This window comes from Panthera leo, chromosome C2 (assembly GCF_018350215.1).
Source record: "Panthera leo isolate Ple1 chromosome C2, P.leo_Ple1_pat1.1, whole genome shotgun sequence".
NCBI lineage: Eukaryota > Metazoa > Chordata > Mammalia > Carnivora > Felidae > Panthera > Panthera leo.
In genome coordinates, this window is record NC_056687.1 from 20,651,273 (window position 1) to 20,678,444 (window position 27,172).

General features: G+C 37.1%; 1 long non-coding RNA gene across 1 annotated transcript; it reads left to right on the top strand.

Annotated features, from left to right (window-relative positions):
- The first annotated feature begins 6,668 nt into the window (after positions 1–6,668).
- On the top strand, positions 6,669–12,579 carry LOC122198824. Its single transcript, XR_006193174.1, has 3 exons — positions 6,669–6,757; positions 11,157–11,233; positions 12,229–12,579. It is a non-coding gene; the product is annotated as an uncharacterized LOC122198824 (long non-coding RNA).
- The last annotated feature ends 14,593 nt before the right edge of the window (positions 12,580–27,172 follow it).

Here is a 27,172-nt window from a genome sequence, read left to right on the forward strand (position 1 = left end):
AGATTTGTCCTTTGTACATCTCGAACCAGGTTTTTTTTTTTTTTTTTCCTGATTTTGCCTCTCTTTAAGTTCATATATTTTAGTATCAGGATCTAAGTGATCTGGAAATGGCAGGGCCCTTAGAGAATGAGTACTGTGTAGGGCAAATCTAACTGGCTTCCATATCTCAAAGTCTCAGGCAGTATTTTATTTCTAAATTTTCCAACATGTTGGATTTCAGTGATGATAATTTGCCAAAGGTAAGAGATAAAAAAATTATTTATGACGTGGCAAGGATAACACTCTGAGAACATAGAAGAAGTAAAACTTATGTGCCAAGAATCTTAGTTTCAGCTAAGTTGACAGTGAGGAATACTGTACCTCCATTTCATACACAATTGAAGAAAACATTTGACTGTAGAAGTGGGTGTTGGAGAATTTCCATGGAGGCCATCTGTGCAAGGGAAAAAACAAGGTTATGTGAAATATGGCGGCAAAATCAAGTAAATATCTTGGCTCTCAGGTGAGTGCCTGGGAGAAGTTGTAGGATGCATAGCAGGAGATGATAGCAAGAGATCTAGAAGAAGAGAAACCTGTAGTCAATTCCTGTTGGATGCCATTTTCTAGCTGTGTGTCTTGAGATAAGTTACCTGATCTCTCTGATTCTCATTTTCTTATATTTAGAATGTAATTATAAATAAGTCAAAGAGTTATTGAGAGTATTAAATGAAATGCAATGCTGTATGTAGTGAGTTCAGCATAACTGTGCTGTGCTGCTGCTTATGATGATGATATGATGAGGCACAATCGTAAGTAGTCAACTTACTCAAGTTTGTCCTTCATATCGATATAGCTTTTTTCTGGCATCATACCTATATGTAGACTCTGTATTGTTTTATAACGTTTCATACAATGTGGACTATTCTATAGCTGTATAACATCAGTTAGATCATAAACTGGCTTTAATACTGTTTATGCGCCATTACGTATCCCCTGACGATTTTCTACTATAACCTTTGAATTTAATATTGTTAAAATCATCCTTTATTTATATTGATTTATATCTGAAGCAAAAAGGACGAAATATTAAAAATTAAATATAAAGAATATTTTGTGCTCTTTAGCTAACACTTCATTTGTTCAAAATCGGTCCACCTTCTTAAAAAGCAGGTCAGCAGGAAACATTCTATGTGACAAATTACCCCAGGAAGGTTATAATAAAAAATAGATCTTCTGGAAAGTGACGAGATTATAAAATAGTTCAAATTTTGCTTTTGTCTCCAGTTTGGATTATTTATACCCACCTTTTATACACATGGCACAAACAACTGAAATTTGTATATTTACATGTTAATTACATTAGTCATGGTAAAGATTCATGAATTTCTTTGGTGTTCAGCAGCTTAATGGAATTTATAAACAAATCCAATGAATCAGACACCTTCCTTAGGTAAAACTAAAACTTAAGGACATCAAACTCCCATATGAAAGCCTCCAAGATCTGTCATTTTTGCTTTCTTGAGAAGCAGGCCAGAAGGAGACATGCAGAGTCCACATGTTGAGAAAGAGGAGAGCTGGGTCAGAGGTGGAGGGGTAGAGGGTCTGGAGTGAGAGAGTCTCAATGCCTGCCGTTTGATTAAAAGGGCACAAACAGCCTCATGTAGAATAGCTGAAAGAACCCTGGGCAGCAAGACAGATGGTTTGCCTCATTCATCCATCGATTCGTTCATCCATCCTTTCTTCAACATACACCTAACTAAAATCATGTAATTCATTTTCCAATTTGTTAACGTCTTGGACTATCTTTGACAGCAAATTCAAATAAAGATTGGTGCCACTCTGCCCTAACATTAAACTTTTCTTCTTCCTCCCTCAAAGAAAAATCCGGAATCTCAGAAAAAAGAAAGCTAAAAAGAACTTTTTTTTAATTTAGTAAAGGATTTTTTTTCCCCTGCAGTCCGGCACTACTCAAAATCTCCAGTACTTAATCAGAAAATGAAATGGTAAATAGATGAAGTATTTCTATTTCAAACTTCGATAATTACTTACATTTAGAATGTATGACTCTTGTGAGACTGGGGTCTTTAAGTATTTCATTTCCAGCTAAGGTAATGAGTACATTATAAAGGAAATGTGTAGAAGATTATTATAATTTAGTCACTTTAAAAGAACAAATTTCAAAAATACAACAAAATGAGTAGTTACTTCCCTGAGTAGATGAGTGAGCACGCTGTAAGGACCAACATGTACTTAAAATTTACTGTAATTTCCTGCGTGGATCACTCCCACCTCCTTGATTACAGTTAAAACTGCCTTAAGGTATACAGTACATTCATCACTGTAAGAAATGAACACGAAGCTATTCAGGGAAAAGAAGGGACAAAATATAAGACTTTGTCAAAAGAAAGCAGTTCTACCTACCATCACGCTTTAGAAAGCACTAGGAGTAGTCATTATTTTTATTGGCTTACATAAAAAAAAAGTTTTCAAGAAAACTGATCATTGAAAAATCCCATGCCATTTTAAACATATTATATACTTAAAAGAAAAATATTTTGGAAACTATAGGGAGAAACAGTAGGAGAGATAGGACATGGAGTTTCTTCTTGATTTTTCTGTTCCTGTTTAAATGGTCCCACATAGGAGTAGAATTTGATAAGAAATATATCACCTGATGGGCGACTGGGTGGCTCAGTCGGTGAAGCATCCAACACTTGATTTTGGTTCAAGTCATGATCTCATGATTCGTGAAATCAAGCTCCACCTCGGGTTCTGTACTGACAGCGTAGAGCCTGCTTGGGATTCTCTCTCTCTCTCCCTCTCTCTCTGCCCCTCCCCACCCCAGGATAAAATAAATAAATCAATAAACTTTTTTTTTTTTTTAACGTTTATTTATTTTTGAGACAGAGAGAGACAGAGCATGAACGGGGGAGGGGCAGAGAGAGAGGGAGACACAGAATCTGAAATAGGCTCCAGGCTCTGAGCTGTCAGCACAGAGCCCCATGCGGGGCTCGAACTCACGGACCGCGAGATCGTGACCTGAGCTGAAGTCGGACGCTTAACCGACTGCGCCACCCAGGCGCCCCAATAAATCAATAAACTTAAAAGAAAAAAGGAATAGACCACTTGACCTGGAGGAGTGGAACTGCCCAAACTGGGTAAGGTAGATTGGATGTTATAGAATCCCTAATTCATAATCACATTTTCAGGGAAACATTAGATATGAAGTGATACTGAAGGTAAAGTCACGATTTCAATGTAAGGCACATTAGTGTCCTCTTATGCCTGAAGTCTTTTCCAGTTCCTTTCCATTCGCTTTTCTCCCAGAGCCCCAGTGTGTGCACAGGTTTCTAGCTGTCAGAATTTTGTCTAACAAAACCAGTCTCCAATTTTCTTCTTCTAATTCCAACACTATAAATATAATAGATTGGTATTTATTTCCTTATGCCAGCAATTCAAATTAAGCTACAGACCCCTCAAGTCTTTTTCACTGGTTCTTTGAAATTTCTCTCAATTGTGGCCCTGCAGAAAGGCCATTTTTTATATTATGTTCCACATGGCAACAAAGTTGAGCATTTAAACCAGGCCAATTATGACAGGGCATCCCTATTGGAAGGATGATTCAAAAACAAGCACTAAGACTCAGGTTGACCAGTGAGAATTATCCTGTGAAGGTTCTTTCTGAGAACGATGGGGAGTACTATTTTCCTTTTGGATCATTAGCCGTAAGTATTATTTTATATATAAAATAACAAATAAATAGGGTATGATTTCCAGGAGTTATCCTTCTTGGTTAGGCAATTGTCTTTCTGCCGGAAAAATGAAAAAAATATATACGAAAAGAGAAGCGTAGATATGCTGACTGGAGAAAAGGAAGCAGAGTCATGGCAGCATTATTTTCACCTTGATTCTAAGTCTACCTGAAACAAATCTGTTTGTTACATGAACTGATCATTTATGTTAGAGCTGTGCTTCTGTAATATGTATGGGGAATGAGTTTACTCAGATGAAAGCATTTATATCAGTGACCAAATAATTAAGTTGTACAGATCATGGGAATATAAATTTGTGAACAATAGAAATATGTGTAAATATTTATTGCCATGCGATAATGTATAATACATTTGTTTAGTCTGTATAGGGGTTACGGTTTTCAAAGATTTTACAAGTACTTGTTACAATTATTTTTCTGATTTATTCAACGCAAGCATTAGCTAGATTTTTGTTGTTGTTGTTTACCACCACACAGCTAATACATATTCAAGATAGATTAGAATTCAAATGTTTCAATGTCTATTTCGGGACTTTTCCTTGAAAATGGATACTTTTTTTTCCTTTGTGTCATTCCTTCCCTACTCTGACTTTTCCCAGCCTCTGTCCACTGCTTTCTCACTGATCTGCTGGATATTCAGTAATGTGAAGACACACAATTCTGCAGTGTTCTCCAATACCCATTCCCAACCCCTCCCCACCCACGGAAACACAATGTTCTATGTAGCATAATCTGTACTGTAGAAAGCGTGAATCAATAGAGGGAGGATGAAAGTGTAGACAAAAAGCACACGGTGACGTAAGGCTTCTTGTGTTTGCAACTTACAGACATTTGATTTACAGAAATTCCACACATGTAAAGCAGTGAGATCATATAGAGAGTGAGATCCTCATGCTAACCCCTTCCTTTTTCCCACTTACAGAGGTCAGAACTCTTTGCTATTCAATTAAAGCAGCCGAGCTATAAGCAATCCAACATACCACTTCCTTTAAAAGAATGTAGACCAGTAGAAGAAGAGGGAGTCTGAAAATGTCTACTCCATCTGTCTTTTTCTTACTGGGCCAAAAACCATGCCAAGATTTAGGAAATATTCTGTTTTCACTGATAGCGAAGAGGGGAAGATGTATTTCTTGGCATAAACATTGGAATGTGGGGTTGCTAGAAAGTGGGGCAGTGGACGGTAGAGTATTCCCCCAACTGAAAAGGCATTTTGACACCAGAAAATAAAGGGAGTGACTCCATACAATTTGCACAGTGTTTTATCCAGGGTAATGTACTGACAGGGGGGATCAGGCAGAGAAGGAGGCACAACAGCTGCGAAGTTATTCTCTGCAGAGTCTGGACTTCGGTCCACAGATTTCATAGAGCAAGAGGACACACAAAACGGCAATTTAATGAGATCAATGTTTTTCACATGCACCTCAAAGGGTTTGGCATGCACTTAATTGACAGCTATCCTTTAATTTGATCTCATGGCACCACTTGTGCATCAGGAAGGGGAAAGACTATGCTCTTGCTAACAGATTCATGGGAGGCCAAAACATACCTAACCTTAATGGGCATTTCTAAAGTATGTGTATTAATTTCCAAGAGGTTCAGAACACATAGCCCCAGTGGGGGTCATCAAGCGAACATGAACAAAATGGAGGGCCAAAGATAGAGCCAATATTGTCAGCAGTCCTACAGGGATACACTTTGGAAGGAGAGGAGAGCAATAGGCAGGTAATTGCTCAGAACGACATCTCAAAAAAGATTTTGATTTATTTATATTTTTGATATGGGAAACATCAAAGCAGATTTCAAAGTTGATTGTAGGTTTCCGTAGAAAGGCAACACATTCTGTTTTTGACTCTTGGTTTTCCACACACACCTAGAATAGTTTCCTGACAGCCGATGAGAATGAGCTTCTCAAACCCTTGGCTACAGGAAACCTAATCAACATAGGACCTTAGCGGCTTTGCTTGGAAATTCATCCCTGCGATGTGTGCCAAGACATTTTTCCCATTGGTTGCTCCTTGTTGATAACTGAATGTGGCAGGGAAACTAAGGCAGACCCTTCCCTGAGAAACATGGGATTCCATTGTCAGCTGACCTCAGCTCAAAACTTTTTACCATATATACCAAATGCACATTAGCCTGCATGACAGGCTAGGATGTCTCTTCCTGAGTTGCTTCTCTTCTCTTCTTTACTTGGATTCAGGCTTGCTTCACTTGCATATCAGACTTGGGGTTTGATCTCTCAACTTCCCAGAGTCTTTCCTTATTTTCTTTTGCAGTTATTTCCCTAGTAAAAACCTTACACATTTAACATCTGCTTCTAAAACGACTCAAATTAACACCGATGCCTACAGTGAACACCCGGTAAACCTGCTCCTGTTTTTAGCATCTCCAAAAATGTCAAAGTTGACCATAGCACATATTTAGTTTTGAAATCTTAAAGTCAAAGCAATTTATTTCTTATGATTGTAGCCTTTAATTTCTAACATGCTAGGTAAACTCTTTATTATTTTTCTATTTGAAGCAAAATATTTTTCTTACTTTACTACCTAAAGACTAATTTATTGCAGGTGGCAGTATGATATGAAAGTCAGAATGTGTATTTCTTTCCTTAAAAAACTCTGTAAGAGCACATGTTTTAATTTCATTTTGTAGAAATTTCAACGCTTCCAATGCTGGCAAAAATTTTGTCTGCACCTAATTCCAGAATTTCAAAACACTTTGATTATCAAAGAGGAGCACACTATGGATTTTCATAACTTATAGAAAATTTTAAAATCAAGAGTAAGGCAAACATGATACATTTATAAATTAAAAGTCCACACTATCTTAAATGTGGCTCATATGAGAAGGGACAATTCATAAATAAAGGATTGCGATTTTCCTCTTACATTGGTAACGTGTGATTTTAACCCTAGGCCATGATCGTAGCTGGGTCCTGCTCCATCAGAATGGCGTCATGGGATCACAGATGAAGGCTTCAGATGATCTGCTTATTTTCCTCAGAAAGTAAGAAAAAAAATCCTTTTTGTTTTCGACATGCTTTCGAGGGTTTTCATCACAAGCAAAGGTCAATCTCCTAAGCAAAACTGGTTGGTAGCTTTGTGAATGCACAACACATGTGCCCCAGTAGGAACAGCCAGAGGTCAATATGGTACCAAAGCTCGCTGTGAAAACTCTTCGCTTTTGGGTTGATGGGGTAGGGTCTGACTGAAACCAAAATGAAAGAAAAATTGTATATTGATGTTATCCAAAGCCACAGTTTTCTCTACTAGAGACAACACAATCATGGCTACTAGTTTTTGTACGACTTCTTTATCCCATCAGTCGATGCCTACAAGATTTCTCTTTTTGAAGCAGTCCTTTCTTTCAATACAGTTGATAGCAAGTGAATCAGGTTTAGGGGCTATAGAATAATATGTAATAGAACAAGATAACTGGCCTTACTTTGTTTCTTTCCTCTGCTCAAAATACTGCTGCAAATGTAAAGCTAAGACCCCTGGAGCTTTGTCAAGTCACAGCTCACAGAGCAACTAATGTGTATATGTGTATATATGTGTATATATATATATATATATATATATATATATATATATATATATTTAACATACATGGCTGCACATAAACACTATAAATAAGCTCCTGTAACTCTAACTAATGCTATTTCTTGGTGAGTGAGGAAAGACCCACTCCCCCATGGAGATTTAAAAAACGATCCTTTACTTTGGAAAATAATTCCAATAGCAGAGCAAAGCGATCGCCCCAGGAAGTTGTCATGGAGCCCAAATCCCTCTGTGGCTCACACAGCCCCTTCCTACCCCACTCGGAAAGAACTCACGGATACTTGCAGTTCATTAAAAGCTATTTAAACAGTATACGTTTCCTCTTCCAGGATTCTGAAAATCTCCTTTTCAGAGATATTATAAGGAGTAAGTTGTCTCCTCAAGCTCCCTCGGGCACCTTATACGGGGTTTTGCAGACCTTCTGTGATGAGGGCCCCTTCCTAATAGACCCAAGCAAATCTCATGGCGGCCTTTATGGGGCTTCTGCCTGAGTAATAAAACCCTCCTTGTTCCTGAAGAGCCACTCTTGTATTTAGGCAGTCCCTCTGGAAAGTGAGACACATTTATACAAATGTGGGAGGGTGGTAATGAACACTTTTATGACCCATATAATCAAATCTCTCTTTCTCATCATTGCCTCTTATTTGCTTATCTCATAACAAAGCCACACAAGTCCCCTTTCCTTCCCCAAATCCATTAAATAATAAAGCTGCCCAAGTACAGGGCTGTTCACCTGTGACATAAAAGTGTTGTAGTGTCAGCAGAAAATTGAACTTGGCTTTTGTTTCAACAAGACACTAAGTTTCTTTCCATTTTCTCATTATTTGTCTCTACTGTTTTCCAGGTCGCAAATGATAGAATGAAATAACCAGACTCTTTTCACAAATACAACGAAACCAATAACTATATATCAATCATCAGGTTTATGCCATTTACAAAACTAAACATTTAAGTTTTTTAAAAAGTCTAATTGATTAACATTTTTAAGTTATTTGTTCTTATTCATATCATTTGCGTTTTTCCTCACCTAAATCAGCAAAGGCATTTTTGCACTTACCATTTATTTTGGACTAGCACAATTCTACTAAATATGCACATAACAGAAAACCCAGAAGTCTCTCATTCGTGAATACCTAAAGGTCACTGTATAGTCCACATTATTTGTATTTGTGTGTGGGGGGTGGGGGGTAGGGGATGGCTAATTAAAACTGTTATTCAGCCTGACTGACAAACTCTCATTAAGGAAAAAAAATGGGCTGTCTGCATTCCTAAAATAAATAAATAAATAAATAAATAAATAAATAAATAAATAAAAATTAAAAAAAAAAATTATTCTCACCTCTTGGCAAGTTTCTGTCATGGGGAATAGAAAGTAGACTTCATTCATTTTTGTTCAGCCCTATGTCACTCATTTACTCATTTCCATCTCCTTATTGGTCTCTATGTGACTGACGTTTCTATGAAACTCTAAATAATCTGCACACTGATAACCATCATCTTTCTCAGAACAAATGCTTCTGCCTTGTCCCACTCACCTTTGTCCCCTTTTGGGAAATGCCTTGTTGAGTAATTCTCTCCAAGTAATCTAACTCTGAAAACACGACAGTAATCTCTCCAAGGAGAGTGTCAGTATTTTACTGCACTAACAGATACATGTGTATTTAGATTTTATTTTTTATTTTATGTTTTAGTGTCAGGAAAGAAAATTCTATAGCCAATATAAGAATTTTAACCTAAACTAATTTTTGCTGTTTGTTATATCTGCTTCTCTTTCCTCCCTTCACTGCTGCTCTCGATCCTGCCTCCTTTCCTTTCCCTTTTTTCTCCATACACGGTCCAATAAAAAACCTCAGATCTCTTTCATTCCCTTGTTGTTATTTCTTATGTTGCCATTTTTTATGGCATTTTTTAATGGTATTTTTATGGCCATTTTTATGGTATTTTTAGAGAGAGAGAGAGAAAATCTTAAGCAGGTTCCACACTCAGCGTGGAGCCCCTTGTGGGGCTTGACACAGGGTTAGATGTAGAGGTCCATCCTACAACCCTGGGATCATGACCAGAGCCTAAATCAAGTGTCAGATGCTCTCCCAACTGAGCCATCCAGGTGCCACATCCCCTCGCTTTTAATTAAAACTCCCAATAACACTGTACGAAAAACACCAAATTTGGGGCTCTAACCCAAAGCTTCTATCTGCAGCATGTTATCCGTCCATGTCCTGGAAGAGAGGGAGAGAGTTGGCCAAGTATTCTGTGGAACTTGGGGGACCAATGAAAGGCAAGAGGAGGTCTTGCTCACAGATGTGGTTGATAGAGTTAGAAGGAAGATACCAATGTTGTCGTAGGGGAGAAAGCCATGGGTCAAAGTGAAGAGAAGAATTATGATTTTAGGTCCAAAGATTAGAAAGAGTTATAAGACAAGAAGGGGGGAACAATGATAATGGCCAGTGAGGTAGGCAGAGTTCTAAGTGATCTCTAATATGTCCACTTCTCCCCTGTACACAGCTGTATGATCTTTTGAACTCTAAACCTAATGAAGTTTACTTGATTAATGTACATTTACCATTTACAGAACATTATATAGTTCTGTTGGCATTATGGCCCAAGTGAGTCTGTTGTAACTCTAGGCTTTAAAATCATAGAGTTTTCTAGTTTTCAGAGTATAGGTCTTTCACCTCTTTGGTTACATTTCTTCTTAGATATATTATTATCTTGATTCAATTATCAATGGTACTGTTTCCTTAATTTCATATATGCTCCTTCATTATCAGTATGCATTATGGGAATGCAAGATTTCTTAGGGTAGTATAGACATTTTAACAGTACTTGTTCCTACAGCCCATGAGTGTGGTGTATCTTTCCCTTTCCTTGCATTGTCTTCAATTTGTTTCATCAGTACAATGCAAATTGGTGTAGCTACTATAGAAAACAGTACATACATCCCTAAAATAAATAAATAAATAAATAAATAAATAAATAAAATTACCTATGATACGGGATTTGTACTAATGAGTATTTACTCAAAAAAATACAAAAACATTAATTCAAAGGGATACTTGCACCCATGTATTTATTGCAGCATTATTTACAATGACCAAACTATGGAAGCAGTCCAAATGTCCATCAATACATGAATGGATAAAGAAGATGTGGGGTGTGTGTGGGTATATATCTATCTAGATCCAGATCTATCTGTATCCCACATATATATGTATATGTATATTATATATATATGTGTGTGTGTATTATTCAGCCATAAAAAAGAATGAAATCTTGTCATTTGCAACAACATGGATAGAAAGAGAAAGTATAAGGCTTAGTGGAATAAGTCAGTCGAAGAAAGATAAATACCATATGATTTCACTCGTATGTGGAATTTAAGAAATAAAACAAATGATCGAAGGGACAAAAAGAGAGAGAGAGAGAGGCAAACCAACAAGCAGTCTCTTTTTTCAAAGTTTTATTTATTTTGAGAGAGAGAGAGAGACAACATGAGCAGGGAAGGGGCAGAGAGAAGGAAAGAGAGAATCCCAAGCAGGTCCTATGCTGTCATCTCAGAGCTCAAAGCAGGGCTCAAACTCAAGAACCATGAAAGCATGACCTGAGCTGAAATCAAGAGTCAGACGCTTAGCTGACTGAGACACCTGGAGGCCCCAAAATAGTCTCTTAACTGTAGAGAACAAAATGGTGGTTTTGAAAGGGGAGGTGGTAGGGGGATGAGGAGAAGAGGAGATAGAGGAGATTAAAGAGTACATTTATCATGATGAAAAAATAAAATGAAGAAAAGTAACCATAATTATTAAAGAAATACGATGAAAAATAATATAATTTTTTCCTGCTGGTTGCAGAAGAAAAGAGATTCAAAGCAGTAAAAGGATTCAACATGCTGTTGCTGACTTAAAGATGAAGGTGACCACGTGGCCAGGTGTGAGTGGCCTCTAGGAGCTGAGCACAGCACTCAGTTTGTAGCAAGCATGGGAATGGGGAAACACAGTCCTATAGTTGCCAGGAGCTGGGTTCTGCCATCAATACCTGGCTTGGATGCACATTTTCCCACCTAGACAACAAATGATAATTCAGTCTAGCTGATACTTTGATTTTAATCTCATGATACCCTGTGCAGAAAACAAAACCACACAGTGCTAGACTTCTGACCTGGCCATGCACTGATAAATGTGTACTGTGTTGATCGTAGCATTATTTATACATGGGCAAGAGTTTGGAGAAATTTCTAATAATGAGTCTATCCAAATTTCCTATTGCTTCTTAGATATTTATATCTGGATATAGAGCCAGAATCTTGGATTCAGTATGATTGAAAGCTTATCTTTCTCTTTTGCTACCCTTCATTGGCTGCAGTATAACTTGACTGCAGTAAGCAGAAAAAATAGATGCCTTTGACAAAAATGTCCACATCCTAATCCCCAGGACTTCTGGATATGCCATGTTGTATCCCAAGGAAATATTAATTTTGCAAAAGTAATTAAGATTGCTAATCAGTTTTACTTAAAATAGATTTTTCTGGACTGTCTGGACTAAGCCAGTGTAATCAGAGGAGTCCTTAAATGGTGAAGGAAGGGGACACAGGAATCAGAATTAGAGAAATAGCATCATGAGAAAGACTCTATCTGCCATTGGAGGCTTTGAAGACGGAAAGTGATTATGGCAGCCAAGGAATATAGACCGACTCTAGAAGCTGAAAAAGGCAAGGAAATGGATTCTCCCCCAGAGCCTCCAGAAAGAATGAAGTCTTACCAACACCTTGATTTTAACCCGGAGATTAAAACCCCTTTTGGACATCTTACTTTCAGAACTATATGATAATAAATTGTGCTGTTTTAAAACACAGAGTATATGCGGTTTGTTACCATGGTAATAGGAAACTAATACACGGCTTTTCCTTTCCTTTCCTTTCTCTAGGTTAACAGTATCACCACCTGCTCGATCATCCCAATTAGAAATCTCAGCATCATCTCCAATTCTTCCCTTGTATAACACATGGCCAAGTCTAAAAAATATTCTTTTATGTCACTTGTATCCATTACTTCCACTCCATTGATTGTAACATTATCGGGACACGTATTCATAATTTCTTGATTGGGCCACTGAAATTGCTTCTGCCATCAGAGATCATGCCATCCATCAAGCTGATATCAGTGTTATTTTCTAAAGCTGCAAGATGTGATCAAGACATCCCTTTGGGTCACAAACTCACAACAATAAAAATAGCTTTTTAATGATTTTCATAACATAAGTTTAAAAATTTTTATACTGCCTAGAAAACTTCAAATCTCTGAGAAGCTCTTGGAAAATTGAAATGCTAATTTCTGTAAATCTTACTCTTTGTTATTTTAAATATATTAATCCACTTTACTTATCAATGATTTGAATTATTTTTATGATTCTAATTATTCTTTATTCATGTATCATTCCTGATCCCAAATTATTTTCTGTACCAGTTAGGATGTCTATACTTTCCCAAATCAGTGTAGGAAAAAAGCTTTTCCAGTATGATTCCTTTACACTCAAAGAACAGATCCTATAAATTATCCTCACTAAATGCATAGCTTACCTCCACTTTAATTATTGTTTGCAAATGTAAAAATTCTCTGTACAGCATGAATCACTAACGTGACACCAAATTCTTTCTATCAAATACCCCGTATCAGGGGTGCCTGGGTGGCTCAATCAGTTAAGCATCCAGCTCTTGATCTCAGCTCGGGTCATGATCTCGTGGTTGTGAGTTCAAGCCCCACACTGGGCTCTTCACTGGCAGCACTGGAGAGATTCTCTCTCCTTCTCTCTCTCTCTGCCCCTCCTCTGCATGCACTCTGTCTATCTCTCTCAAAAAAAAAAAAAAAAAACTTAAAAAAATAAAATTTAAAAATGTCTTATTAAATTGTTGAATCATTTAGATTTTTAAGACAGTACACTAGTGTTTGGAATTTTACCTCCATGTTTTATGTTAATCTGATATTACTAAATTATTACTTGTGAAGTTTTTTTTCTGGAGATATATACCATCTTATTTTACATTTTTTTTTTTTTTTTTTTTTTTTTTTTTACCATACAGGTATATATTAAGGTCATCAGGGACTGATAGAGCCTTGGCCACACATTGGCTTCCTGATATAAAATGTATAAACTTTCTATAGAAGATATTTATGACGTCTCCATGTCTGGAGTATTCCCCTATCCCTGACCTCCAGCAATACCCAAATTTAGTTTGAAGTTTTCTTGCATAAACGATTACTCCTGGCTCTTATAAATTATTCTTATGTTTTATTTCATTAATCTACTCTATTTTTCTCAAATCTCCTAATTGTACATTGAACTGTTTTTGGTAAAGTCTCTAGAGTGATTTCTCCTTCCGTTAATTTACTTGAATCATTTGAAATTGCCAATATGTGACTATTTTTGACTGACAAAATTTTCTATTTTATAAGGTTAAATAGAGCATTTAGCTTAAAAAATTTGTACACATGATGGCAGATACCTATTTTCCAATCTCCCTAAGTCTGATATTCTTAGTCACAGTAAACCTTTTTGTACACTGCTGTTTTCCTGAGTGGAACAATACAAATATGAAATCGACGGTTTTCTAAGTGTGATTCATGTTTTCAAATCAACATATAATACCCTTAGATAACAGGGAATGGAGCATGGGTATTAGCACACATTAAAAACAGACTGAGGACCCCCACATGAAGCGCTCAAAAATAGAAGATTCTTTCTTCAAACCTAGTGACCTTTCGGATCCCAAATATCCAGCACTCCCGGAGGCATAGTACTTTTCACTTGTTAATTTCATACAACTCCAATCATCTCTGTCCAGCACTGATTGCTCTAATATCACACAAAATCAACAGTTCAAGTGAAAATGTGTTTGCGGAATTTGGGAAACCTTTAGAGAGATTCATCAGTAGAATGGATATTAATCTAGGAGAGGATGGATATAACAAAACCCACCTTAACGCATTAGAATAACTCTTAAAGACATAGAATCATGCAAAAAGTGCCTTGTAAATAATTTAGCCAAAAAACAAAGGGTCATTCTTCCTCTAAAGTATGTGAAGGGTGCTGGTCACATATTGTTGCTTTGAATTTCACCCACACGTTTTAACCTGTTTCTGCCAGTGATTTGTCTCTGAATACACAACGTGTGATCATATATAGCAAGCAACCTTGCTTGACAAGAGTCAAGATTTTTTGAAGCATGGAATGAAGCTGCCTTTAATCTATGTTCCTGCTTTTATTCTTTTGGAGTAATGGATAAGAAAACTTCAATTCACTAATTCTCATTGACTTACCTTTAACTACTTCAAATTCCTTAGAAGAAAAATTACTGGCCTAGGTTTAAAATATAAATGCTGATGCTTTAGTGACAATGTTACCAGTCATAAAACTTAAATCTCATCCAGATATTTTATTTTTAAAATGTTTTAAAAGTGACTCAAATGTTGTCATACAATTATGGCCAGATATATAGGCTTCATTTGTTGGGGAGTGGGTGGTAAATTTTGTTTGTTTTGTTTTCTTTGAGTAAGCTCCAATGGATGAACTGATTGGACTTGAATATATATATTTTCCAAATATCAAGATGTTTAAAAAATATGTTTTCTTAGCTAATCAATAAAAATAATTTGTACTTATGTGACTTACTTCTTATGTCTTAAGTTTGAAATCTATGAACCACATGCAGATAAACAAATATTCATTAACATTGGATCTTAAAAGCTTATTTAAAAAAACTTTCCGGGGGAGCCCGTGTAGCTGGGTCGGTTGGGTGGCCGACTATAGCTCAGGTCAAGATCTCGCTGTCTGTAAGTTCAAGCCCTGCGTCGGGGGCTTTGTGCTGACAGCTCAGAGCCTGGATCCTGCTTCCAATCCTATGTCTCCCTCTCTCTGCCCCTTCCCTGCGTGCTCTCTGTCTCTCTGTCTCTCTCTCTCAAAAATAATAAACGTTAAAAAAAAATTTAAAAACAAAACATTCCTATTTTCCATCTTCTGGCAAATAAGTAATTAGAGGATTTTTCACAATCAAAGGGGGGTTGCCTAATGGCATAAAAACAGAAAAAAATTATTAATTTTTATTTCTATAACACTGCTAACACCAAATTGTTACAAACACTTGCCACCTGTTTCTGTCACTGCCACTTGTCTCCCTCCTCCCTTCCCTCTATTGTTTGAATGGATATTCAAAGGTCTTGGATAATTAATCACGCAGAACTGTTTTAAATATGTCTTTGCCCCAAGAGGCCATTCAAATAATTAGCCTTTTTGCAAGTGTTCAAAGATGTAATACATTATGCCAAGATCATAAAATCTCCAAATTATTTGCTTCTTTTTGCTGATCTATATTAACCCGATCTTTCAATTCTTTATTCCCAATTGTTGAATAAAACATCAACAGAAGATGGCACTGTTTATTCATTGTTTAAAAAAAATAGCAAATAATCTCTCCACCTTGAACAAAAAAGAAATTTAAAAAGCTACAGTTGAGGAAAATAGTTTCATTAGAAAATGGAGGGGAGATACCTAGAATAAAACATAATTTATTTGAAAATGAGAATAGGAGATGGTTTGAAGTTAAATACAGAAACCTAAATTTTTGAAATATACTTACGTTCCATTGAAATTGCCAGAACAGATCATCTTATGACGCAATGTTAGTTAAATACGAAAAATATAACTGCCATATGTGATATGAAGAGATTGGAAGGGTGTCAATAATGACGTTAGCGTTTTGTTCCATATTTACTTTTCTAAATCCCCAAATCATGGACAAGTTGTTTCTCTCTGAGTTTAAAGGACTTTGTTTATAAGATGGAGGTAATAACATCTACCCTACTTTTGAAGAGTAAGTGAAAATTTAACAAGCATTCAACTGATAGCTATCATTTTACCACACAAGAATGTAAACATTGTGTAGGGCAAAGAAAAAAAAAATCTGTGCTTTATCATTATATTATCAACATATAGCACCATGTCTGACATTTAGTAGACGCATGACAAATGTCGCTGAACTGGAAGAAGTAACAAAACTGAAATAGATTGTAGATTGGCTTTGAATATTGTTAAAATAATATTCAAGTTTTCAGAAGCAATAAGTACATAAAAACAAGTTTTCTAAAGAGGTAGAAAGAAATTTATTTTTATTCTCCCTTTTTAACTGTAGCTCTTAACACTATTACATATAAATAGATGAGTATATCTGAAAATAAAACAAGGAAAGAATCTGTCCCCATGCAATTACCCAAATTTACAGGCAAGACAAGTTACTTGAATCCAATCTACACTGATTAAATGTGTACATTTAAAATCATCAAACATAGAAGTGATGAGCTTATCTTTTATCTTAGAATTTCACTCCAGAGCAAATTTAAACCTTAAAAACAAAAATTGCAAGTACATGTTTAGAAAGAGTTACAGAGTTAAGTAGTCATTCTTGTAGTCCTCTAGTCCCTATGCAATAGAAATTGCTAGTATTCAGTAAAAATAATCCATCTTCTCTTCTTCTGAGGTATATACCTAGCCTATATTTCCCGGTCTTCTTTGAACTTAGATTTGGCCACATGATTGAGTGCTAGCCAATGAAATGTGAATCAAAGTCCTTCATGTTATTGTTATGTGAATTTTTTTGTAAAATGGATGTCCCTCCCACCCCCACCCCCCTCCCCAACAGGATACCAAGAGCAGGGCGGTAATTGAGCTCTATCCAGCCAGGGAAGAATATGTTATCACCGACCTGTTTAAAATGGCCACTGCAGAACATCTCTCATTCTTTCCTCTAGCAAGATCCAGTCAACAAAAGGCTGAAAGTGATGGAAAAGTACAAGATGGAAAAATCTACTTCCCTGGATCGTGGAGATAATTCACTCATGAACCAGGAAAATCTAACTTAAACAGGAGAGTGAGAAATTAACTTCCTTTGGGTTTCAGCATTATGAGTTGTTAGGTCTGCTTTTTCCAGCAGTTTGCATTATCCAAACTAACACTAAAGGAAACAGTGATGTGATATCCTGAGAGCACATGAAACTTACTACTTCCTTAGCTCTTTCTTAACCACTTTCTTTGCACCATTATATTGCTAATTAACATATCACAGCCTTTCACTATTTTTACTCACTGTCAATAAGGTGTGTTTAATGGCTGAAAAAAATAACATTAATATTTGCTTCTCTCTGACCCTTCTAAGCTAGAATAAAGATTTTTCTGACTTAACTACTAGTAGTAAGTCTTGTCAAGAGGTGAGAGCCAACTTTGTTTATCCAATCAATAAGCAATTATATACAGCGAGCAAATACTTTTTATTAAATATTGCTATTCCTTAAATTAACAATACAAAATTGTAGCCCATAGACACCTAAATTTTTAGGATATTTTACAGAAATACCCTAATTTCTATCACCTCTCTGATAAGCTCATCTCTCAAGCCCTTCTCAGATTTGGTTAATTTCTAACACCAACAACAGTAATGAAGAAGGCAGGGGTAGGGAAATGCGATTTGAAACAAAATTGATATTAACTACTTCCATCCCTGTGTATGTGGTGGGTAGATAGGTAGGTGTAGAGGATAGCATAATTCATCTCAGTGGGAGCGAAATATCTCCATCGCTCTTATCTTTCAGTGCAGAGCATTAGTAGAAGCAAGAAGGAAGTGTTAGAAATTCCCAAGTCACGGCTAATTGTTTCCAACTGAAGAGCCAAACCTGGAGTGACTCCATAGCAGAACATATTAATAAGTCTCGGATATTGAAGAAAGGAGGGAAGGCCAAGAAGAAAAATCAGAGGAAACGGGTCTATACTTTGCATAATAAAATTAATGGAAATGACTTAGTGGGGTGGAGTGAAAGAGATATAATCTCTAAAGAGAGAGGAGCTGGACAAAGGTTAATACATTTGAATATGCATAAATGCATTCTGTGAGTGGGGATTTTTGTAAGAGGAAAAGCTGGTTCGTCTAAAATTTCCCCACTGTACCCTGATTTCGTTCTGTTCTCTGTTCTTTCTCTTTTCTCTGTGCTCTAGGATTCTCACCCTTGCGGGCTGCAACTCCAGCCTCCCTTGACCTCTGGCTTGCAGTTCACCTAAAAGAAGACACTCGCAAGGTTTCAGAGGACAGGAGGAACAACAGGTTCAGGACGTTTCTTCTCTTTTCCCCTTTCTGTTTCACAATTCAGGTCGTGGAATAGCTGCTTCTTTCCACGTCTACAGGTCTAGATAGGTGGTCCTCCACCATGATTCCAGCTCTCGCCAGCCCATGATAACCTTGTCTCTCCCCTCCACTCCTTTAGGCCTGAGGTAGCTAGACTGTGTCAACTCCCCAGCTGGTTCCCTGGGCCCTGTCCACACCTCTTCCAGTTACTGAATTACATTCTCTGAAATTCAACACGTCTGAGGAGATTTGTTTCTTGCCAGAGAATGACTCATACATCGAGAGTGTCATTGACTAGAGACAGAGTTTAATGTCTGGTTTGGCCTTTGTTATTTGAAAAATCTCTACAAGCAGAAATGAGACAAATCAAAGTGTTTGATTGACTTAAAATGCTGATATCATTTTGTGTCCATAAAACATAAAGGAACCATTTGGTGTTTCTTGAGGGTTATTCCCCTGTATCTTTATATAAAATATGCAAATTAATGGCCTTACCTTTTGCAAAGTTTTTAGTTATTAAAAAGATTTTAAAACACAAGGAATCCCTTTATTTTTCTCTTGAGTAGGTACTCAACTTGGAAAGACTAACTTTCCCATCCCAGGGATCTGTGTATGAGATGGTGTGTGAATTCTTCAACTGAAAGGAAAGAGTGAGAATAGCTACACATGGTCAGACCGGATCAGATCAATCCTTCATTAGGAAAGAATTGAGCGGTCTGAAATTTTGTGAAATATTAGAAACAGAACTCGAAGATATTTTAATAAATCAAAACTTTATTATTTTTTAGTAGAGCGAAACTTTAAGACACATATCACATGTTGGGAAAGCTCACCAAACATCGGAATAGTACAAATCGAGATGAAATGCTAGACAGAATGTTCCTGTTCTCCATGTGAACATGCATTTCTAAAGGTTCTTGGCCCGAAGATCTTTTATGAAATGTCTATACTCATTTGTTGTACTTTGCCATATTCAAGTTCAGTTTCTCGCGTAAGACTGCAAACTCTTTGAGAACAAATTTTCATATTAGTCTTTAAACATGAAGACTGCAATCCATTACTACTACAGAGAGCTTGGGTATTTTTGCATTTTAATTTTGTTTTTTTTAATTTCCACTTCTCTTGGCACTCTACAGAATCAGGCAATGCTACTATTCCTTCTACATACTCTGTATGGTACAGTAATATAAAGATGCTTAAATCTATATAACAACAGGGGCACCTGGGTGGCTCAGTCAATTGAGCAACAGACTTCAGCCCAGGTCATGATCTGGCAGTTCATGGGTTCAGTCCTGTGTCAGGCTATGGGCTGACAGCTCGGAGCCTGGATCCTGCTTTGGATTCTGTGTCTCCCTCTCTCTCTCTCTTTCTGCCTCTCTTCTGCTTGAGCTCTTCCTCTTTCTCTCTCTCTTTCAAAAAAAAAAAAAAAAAAAAAAAAAATATATATATATATATATATATTTAAATTTATATAACAACAAAACTGAGTGCTTTCTGTAAGAGGCTGGGAAGCACTTTAAAAATGTTACTAAATCCCTTATCTCTGCTGAGAGTTTCTTATCTACATGAAATGACTGAAGTGTTTTTCTTGTTTGTTTGTTTTGGTTGTTTGGTTTTTGCTTTGCAGCGGTGGTGGGGGGGCATTGTGCAATGCTTAGAAATTTGTCATGGCAACATCTTGGAGCCATATTTTGGTCCTGCAGGACCCTGTATTTTGGAGAAATGATCACATCTTATGTCTAGTCTATATTGAGTGCTGTATTCCCTTAGCTTTCCTGAACCTTGAATTATGCAAACAGAATATCCTTAGAAACACAGAGAAAGGAAAAGAGGCAACAGAGTGTAAGGGAAATGACTTAGTTTCTTTCAGGACAGTTCTTTCTTCTCTTTACCTGAGTTAGCCTGTCCTATTCCTATAGCTTTGAATTTGGGCAAAACCTCACATTACTACTCTTGGTAGAGACCCTGACTTATCAGTTTTTTAAAACGTCTCTTCCTTGGGAGATATATGGTTTCTGTTCATACTGAGACCTGTTCACACAAGCTTGTTAAACTATGGTCTTTTAATATTTTTGTACTCTAAAAATACATATAAAGTGGATTCTTGTCCAAGAAATTTTCATATTTTCATCTCAACAGGAAAACCATGGTTATACAGCATTCATATTTTATGCCTGCAAATGAACATATTCTGAGACTAGTGATTAGTGCACATAGTATGATTTTGACTCTATAGGTTTATCCATGCTTATTTTATACTATTCTTTAAAAACCCTTGAGTGATTGATGATATTCACTTATATATATCATTTCAATTCAGGTGATAAGTATAGTTATGAAAGTCAATTGGTATTTTAGTATTCTTTGACATAGTAAAATATCTTAAATATTTTATTTTTATTTATTTAAAAAAAATTTAATGTTTATTTTTGAGAGAGACAGAAAGAGACAGAGCGTCAGCAGGGGAGGGGCAGAGAGAGAGGGAGACACAGAATCCAAAGCAGGCCCCAGGCTTCAAGCTGTCAGCACACAGCCCGACATGAAACTCAAATCCATGGATCATGAGATCATGACCTGAGTTGAAGTCGGATGCTTAACCGACTGAGCCACCCAGCTGCCCCATTAAATATTTTAATCTCCATTGTTAGTGAAAGTAAATTTCTGGGTGTTAGTCAACAAACTGACTACTAAGTGAAGCAACTGAAAGACATTTTATTTTTTAACTATCTTAACTAAATTTTTAGCTGGTACAATCAAATGCTATAAATTGATTATACAATCACCCTTCTTTTGATCAATTTATCAGAACTGCCCATAGCCACTGACTGATTTCTGCCCTCCTCTTCACTATCAACAGGCTTATTAAGTAATTTAAAAAATGTTTATTAACCCTCTACTACCTACTAGATCTTGTGCAACATATTGGGGATAAATGAGTCCCACGTACAGCCTCTTTCTTCAGGGGGGAGGAGATGAATGCTGGTCAAGTGATTACATGAGAACAATTGTGACAATTGCTGCAACAGAGAGGGGTCAGCAGATGAGCTTAAAATATCTGCTCAGGTCATGATCTCACGGTTCACTGGTTGGAGGCCCACGTGGGGCTCTATGCTGACAGCTCAGAGCCTGGAGCCTGCTTCAGATTCTGTGTCTCCCTCTCTTTCTGCCCTTGCCCTGCTCAAGCTCTCTCTTGCTCTTAGAAATAAATAAAAACATTAAAAAAAAAAAAAAATAAGGGTATTTGACTTAAAGAAACCTTGTACGTATTAATTATTAAGGTCTTATCTGGGGGCTCCTGGGTGGCTCAGTTGGTTAAATGTCTGGCTCCTGATTTCAGCTCACGCCATGATCTCATGGTTTGTGGGTCCCAACTCCACATGGGGCTCTGCGCTGACAGTACAGAGCCTACTTAGGATTCTCTCTCTGACCTTCCCGCTTGCTTTCTCTCTGTCTCTCAAAATAAATAAATAAACTAAAAGAAAAAAAAAGGGGGGGTCTTGTCTGAAGGAAGCACAGGCATTAACTAGATGGCATGGGAGGGAAAGAAGGAAGTACACGTGCAAAAGCTCTATGAAAGGAGAGACTGAAACTGGGTCAAAGGGTTGGAATGGAGAGAATGATAAAGATTGCGCAGTCAGAAGAAGCAAAGGTTTAATAAGTAATCTTTACCATTTCAGCAGAAGGATACCATTAGAGGACTGTAAACGGAGAAGGGACATGATTTAGATCAGAGCAATGCCATCAGACGCAGGGAATATCGGTTGCTTAGGGATTGTTGTAATGTTTCAAATGAGGTTTAAATAAGCATGAAGCTTGTACAGTTGCCCTATTTGAGAGATATTTAGAGAACAAAATCAACTATACATCTAGTTTATCAGAGATAACTTCTTCGGGGAAATATTCATAAAGAGATACATGTTCCTTGTCTTATGTAACCATCATGGCTGAGCCTCTGGACGGAATCATCTAAAACAAACAAACATGGGGCGCCTGGGTGGCTCAGTCGGTTAAGCGGCCGACTTCGGCTCAGGTCACGATCTCGCGGTCCGTGAGTTCGAGCCCTGCATCCGGCTCTGTGCTGACAGCTCAGAGCCTGGAGCCTGTTTCAGATTCTGTGTCTCCCTCTCTCTCTGCCCCTCCCCTGCTCATGCTCTGTCTCTCTCTGTCTCAAAAATAAATAAACGTTAAAAAAAAAAAAATTAAAAAAAAATAAAATAAAATAAAACAAACAAACCAAAAACACACCACAAGCATTTCATCTTGTGTGTGTAATGTCCAGAGTGAAATCGCCAGTCAATTTAGTTACTCAGTAGGATAAATACAGTCGTATTAATACAGAAACCAATACACAAAGGCACCGCCCTCTTACGATTAACGGAAGGAATTACAGTTTTGAAAAGGAGAGCAAAATCAGGCATTTCTGTCAAACCCTTTTTCTTAATGAGCGTGTGGTGATTACCAGTTACAAATCTATCTTAGGAAAGCTCACTTACTGCATAGATACCACTTTCTCTTTGTAGAAATACTCATAAGAGGTGAGTTTTGTGTGCTTCTCTCCCCCCTGAAAAAATCTTTCAGATACGTTATATGGAATTTATTTTCTCTACATGTACATATCTTAATGACAACATTTTGGAGTTCTTCCTCACTTCCCGACAGATGTCAAACTGGTATCTCTCTACTTCAGAGTGACATAGAGCAGATCAGTGGTTGCTCCTCAGGGAGGAAAACAACTGGAACCTGGTATAAGGCAACTTTTGGAAGCAAAGCAAATATTCCATATCTTGTCTTGTTCGGTGGGCATACAAGGCAAACTCATCAGTCTGTCTATTTAAGATCTGAACGCTTTTTTGTATGTAATATTTTCTTCAATTACAAAAGAAATAAAATTAGTATAAAAATAAAGTAAATATTTCTCTCAGTTCTTTGTGCGCCTCATGGTAAGCGATGAAAGTCCATGGCTGAAAGTGGACGTTATCACACTTAAGAGAGAAAACTAAAAAAAAAAAAAAAGACCTGATGATTTTGAAGGTATCTGAATTCGTACATGTTACAAAGAGGTTAGGCAGGTTTTCTGGCTTCAGAGACACAACAAGAACAAGAAGTAAAACTAGTAAATGAAGGACCGTGTTCCATTTCAGGAGGACATCTAGAACACCTGACACTCTGCATTCAACAGGCTGGGGTAGAAAGCTTTCTGATCATGCAAGCTCTAAGCAGAACAAGTTGAATTGTGCTGAGAGATGTTAGGAGGTGTTTCTACAGGTAGTGGGATTGGGCCAGAGGGGCTTAGAGACTTTCACTAACTTCAAGATGTGAGGATCTAAAATGTATATTTCAACATACCAAGTTGACTATCCTTGTAAGTTTCTGAAAGCGGCACTTAACGTACTGTTCATCCTACCTCACTGTCTGTCACATTTAACACATTTGCCATCACCTTTAAGGCAGTGTGTTTATAAACCTGTGTGGAGTGTTTGGTGTTGCAGGTCGAGTTTCTTTTGATTTTATGAGTTATTTTAATCTTGTTTCATGGCTGATTTCCAATTTCAAATTCAGTGCGTTAGAGACTTTAGAAATTGAGCTATAGACAAAAAAAAAAAAAAAAAAATTGAACTGAAACATTTTTATCTCATTTACTATCTATGGCAACATGACATTAAAAATTATATTAATAACATTTTGTTTTCTAGTAAAGTCACCCTTAAAAAGTTTCCATTGGTAAAATTAAAGAAAACGAACAAAGCTACTTTATCTAGTGAATGAAAATCTCAGTTTAACCCCTTGTTAGAGTGGATCAGTCTATGAAGTATTGAAGTAATGTAAGATGTTTGTTAGCAAAGTTTTGGACTTCCTGAACTATAAAATTTTAATAAGTAATAATAAATATAGGATAAATAAATGAATAGATATGTGGTGATAGATAGATAGATAGATAGATAGATGATAGATAGATAGATAGGTATTTAGAGAGAACTGACCTAAGTTTTTATGTTGATTTTTATTAGTATAGCTATATTAAAAAAACTACAGAAAAAAACTAAATCTAATATTACTTTTATTTTATACAAAACAAAATACTTTTAGAGACCCCCAAATTGAATCAAAGCTGGGAATGGCATTCACAATATTTATAGGTATGGTACCAGGAACTGATCATTAGCTGATATGAATTACTGTTTTTTTTTACATTTATTTATTTTTGAGAAACAGTGAGACAAAGCATGAGCGGGGGAGGGACGGAGAGAGAAGGAGACACAGAATCTGAAACAGGCTCTGGGCTCTGAGCCGTCAGCACAAAGCCCAACACGGGGCTCGAACCCACAAACTGTGAGATCATGACCTGAGCCGAAGTCGGAGGCTCAACCGACAGAGCCACCCCGGCGCCCCATGAATTACTGTTTTATACTCACATCTTACTTGGATGAACATGAAATTAAACAAAAGAAGGCTTGCATTAAATGTATTTTGTTTCATAAACCATCACGACATCGTCCTTACATTGTTACGTTGTCTTGGGTTATCAAAGTTTGGTTACACAGCAGTAGGTGTCCTCAGAGGAAACATTGGAGAATGCTAACCTGAAATGTTCTTCAAAGGTGTGAACTCCTCAGTTACCATCGTAAAAAGAGGGTAGGAGAATTTCACGTGTTACTGAACCACAGATAACAAATTCAAATATGTGAGAGGGCTCCCGAAGCCCTGTAGGGGAAAGGATTTTTTTTTTGTTTTTTTTTCCAAAGATTGTCTTTAAGGATGGATATATGCTGGTGCAGCTGCAGAATACATATGGAGTGAGATACTTGGTTCTATTCCTTAAGGTGTTCTCAATCCAGATGTAGTAGCAAGATGAATGCACACACAATAATCAGAAAATTATCTTAACATGATGCATCTAAGGATATGATAACATAAGATCGCTAGGCACACACCTGCTAAGACAACCCACAGGGAAGGACCGAGTCCACAAAAGCAAATCTAATCATAAAAAGATTTTCAAATGCAATGGATTCTATTTATAATTTGGATCTATAAGAATTTTAAACATGCTCATGAATAACCAGCAAGGCATATAGCTCTATATATAGACCTTAGATTCTTAAAGTGTGAACAAGGACTAATCTGGGTGTGAAATAGCCATATGTGCATCCTTGCTTTGTGTTCCACAGGAAGCCAAGGGCTTCCTATATATACTTTGATAGCTCCCTAATTTGACACATTAATTCTGCTCCCAAAATACTCTGTGAAAGAGACTAGATTGATGACTTTTAAGTATTCCATGAAGTCACACTCAAGAAACTGGAGGACAAGAGATTATGGTAATAATGGCCACCAAAAATATCCCGGTCCTAATCCCTACGACCTGTTCATGTTGCATATGTGGCAAAAAAGGAATTTGCGGATGTGGTGAAGTTGAAGATTTTCAGAAGATTCCTCTGAGCTATCTGTGTAGGCGGTAGATATAATCGCAAGTGTCCTATTAAGAGCGAGACAGAGGAATATTCAGCTAGAAAAGGAGAAGAAGGCAATGTAAGAAAAGTAGCAGAGATTAAAGGGATGTGGCCACAAGAGGAACTTTAGCTGCTTCTGAAAACTAGCAGGGCGTGGACCTTCCCCTGGAGCCTCTAGAAAGAACCAGCCTTGATCACACCTCGATTTGGGTCTCTTAAGACTTATTTGGGACTTCTGACCTTCAGAACAAAAGAGGATAAATTTACATTTGTTAAGCCACTAAATTTGTGGCAATTTGTGACAATGGCAAAAAGAAACTGATAAGAAAAATGTTTTTGCTTTTCTTAGATATGTTCTGGTTTCATATAAAATTAGATTGTTCTCAGTTCCTTCTAAATTGGTAGCTTGCTTCATATTCTGCCTTCATGAGCTCTGTGCTGTCTTTATACACCTTTTAGTTTGGTTGTTTTTTTGTTTTTTTTTTTAACGTTTATCTTTGAGACAGAGAGAGACAGAGCATGAACAGGGGAGGGGCAGAGAGAGAGGGAAACACAGAATCTGAAACAGGCTCCAGGCTCTGAGCTGTCAGCACAGAGCCCGACGCGGGGCTCGAACTCACGGACTGTGAGATCATGACCTGAGCCGAAGTCGGACGCTTAACCGACCAAGCCACCCAGGCGCCCCTAGTTTGGTTGTTTTAATGATATCGTCCTCTTTGCCAAATTTCTTACATTGAAAGTGAAGCCATTTTTAGTATTCTTTCTGAAACGGCTTATCACAAGCCAATTAAACAAATTAATTTATTCTCTTGTTGGAATCAACAAGTTTATAAAATTCCTCCTAATATTGTTCCCATTTGACAACACATTTCTTCTTTTACTAAATAAATTAAGCATTCATAAAATGTGTAATGGGGTAATTTACATGCTCTTTGGGGTTTAAATGTAAAAAAATACAATATGTCATATCTATCCTATTATGTTCTCTGTAGATTTCTATAAATGATACAATTTTAAAGACATGAAACTGAACCTTATAAAAAGTTAGAGGCCAGGGTCACCTGGGTGGTTTAGTCCGTTAAGAGTCAGACTTCGGCTCAGGTTATGATCTCACAGTCTGTGGGTTCGAGCCCTGTGTCGGGTTCTGTGCTGGCAGCTTGGGGCCTGCAGATTGCTTTGGAATCTGTGTGTCTCTCTCTCTGCCCCCATCCCCCCACCGACTCACACTCTGTCTGTCTCTTTCTCAAAAATAAAT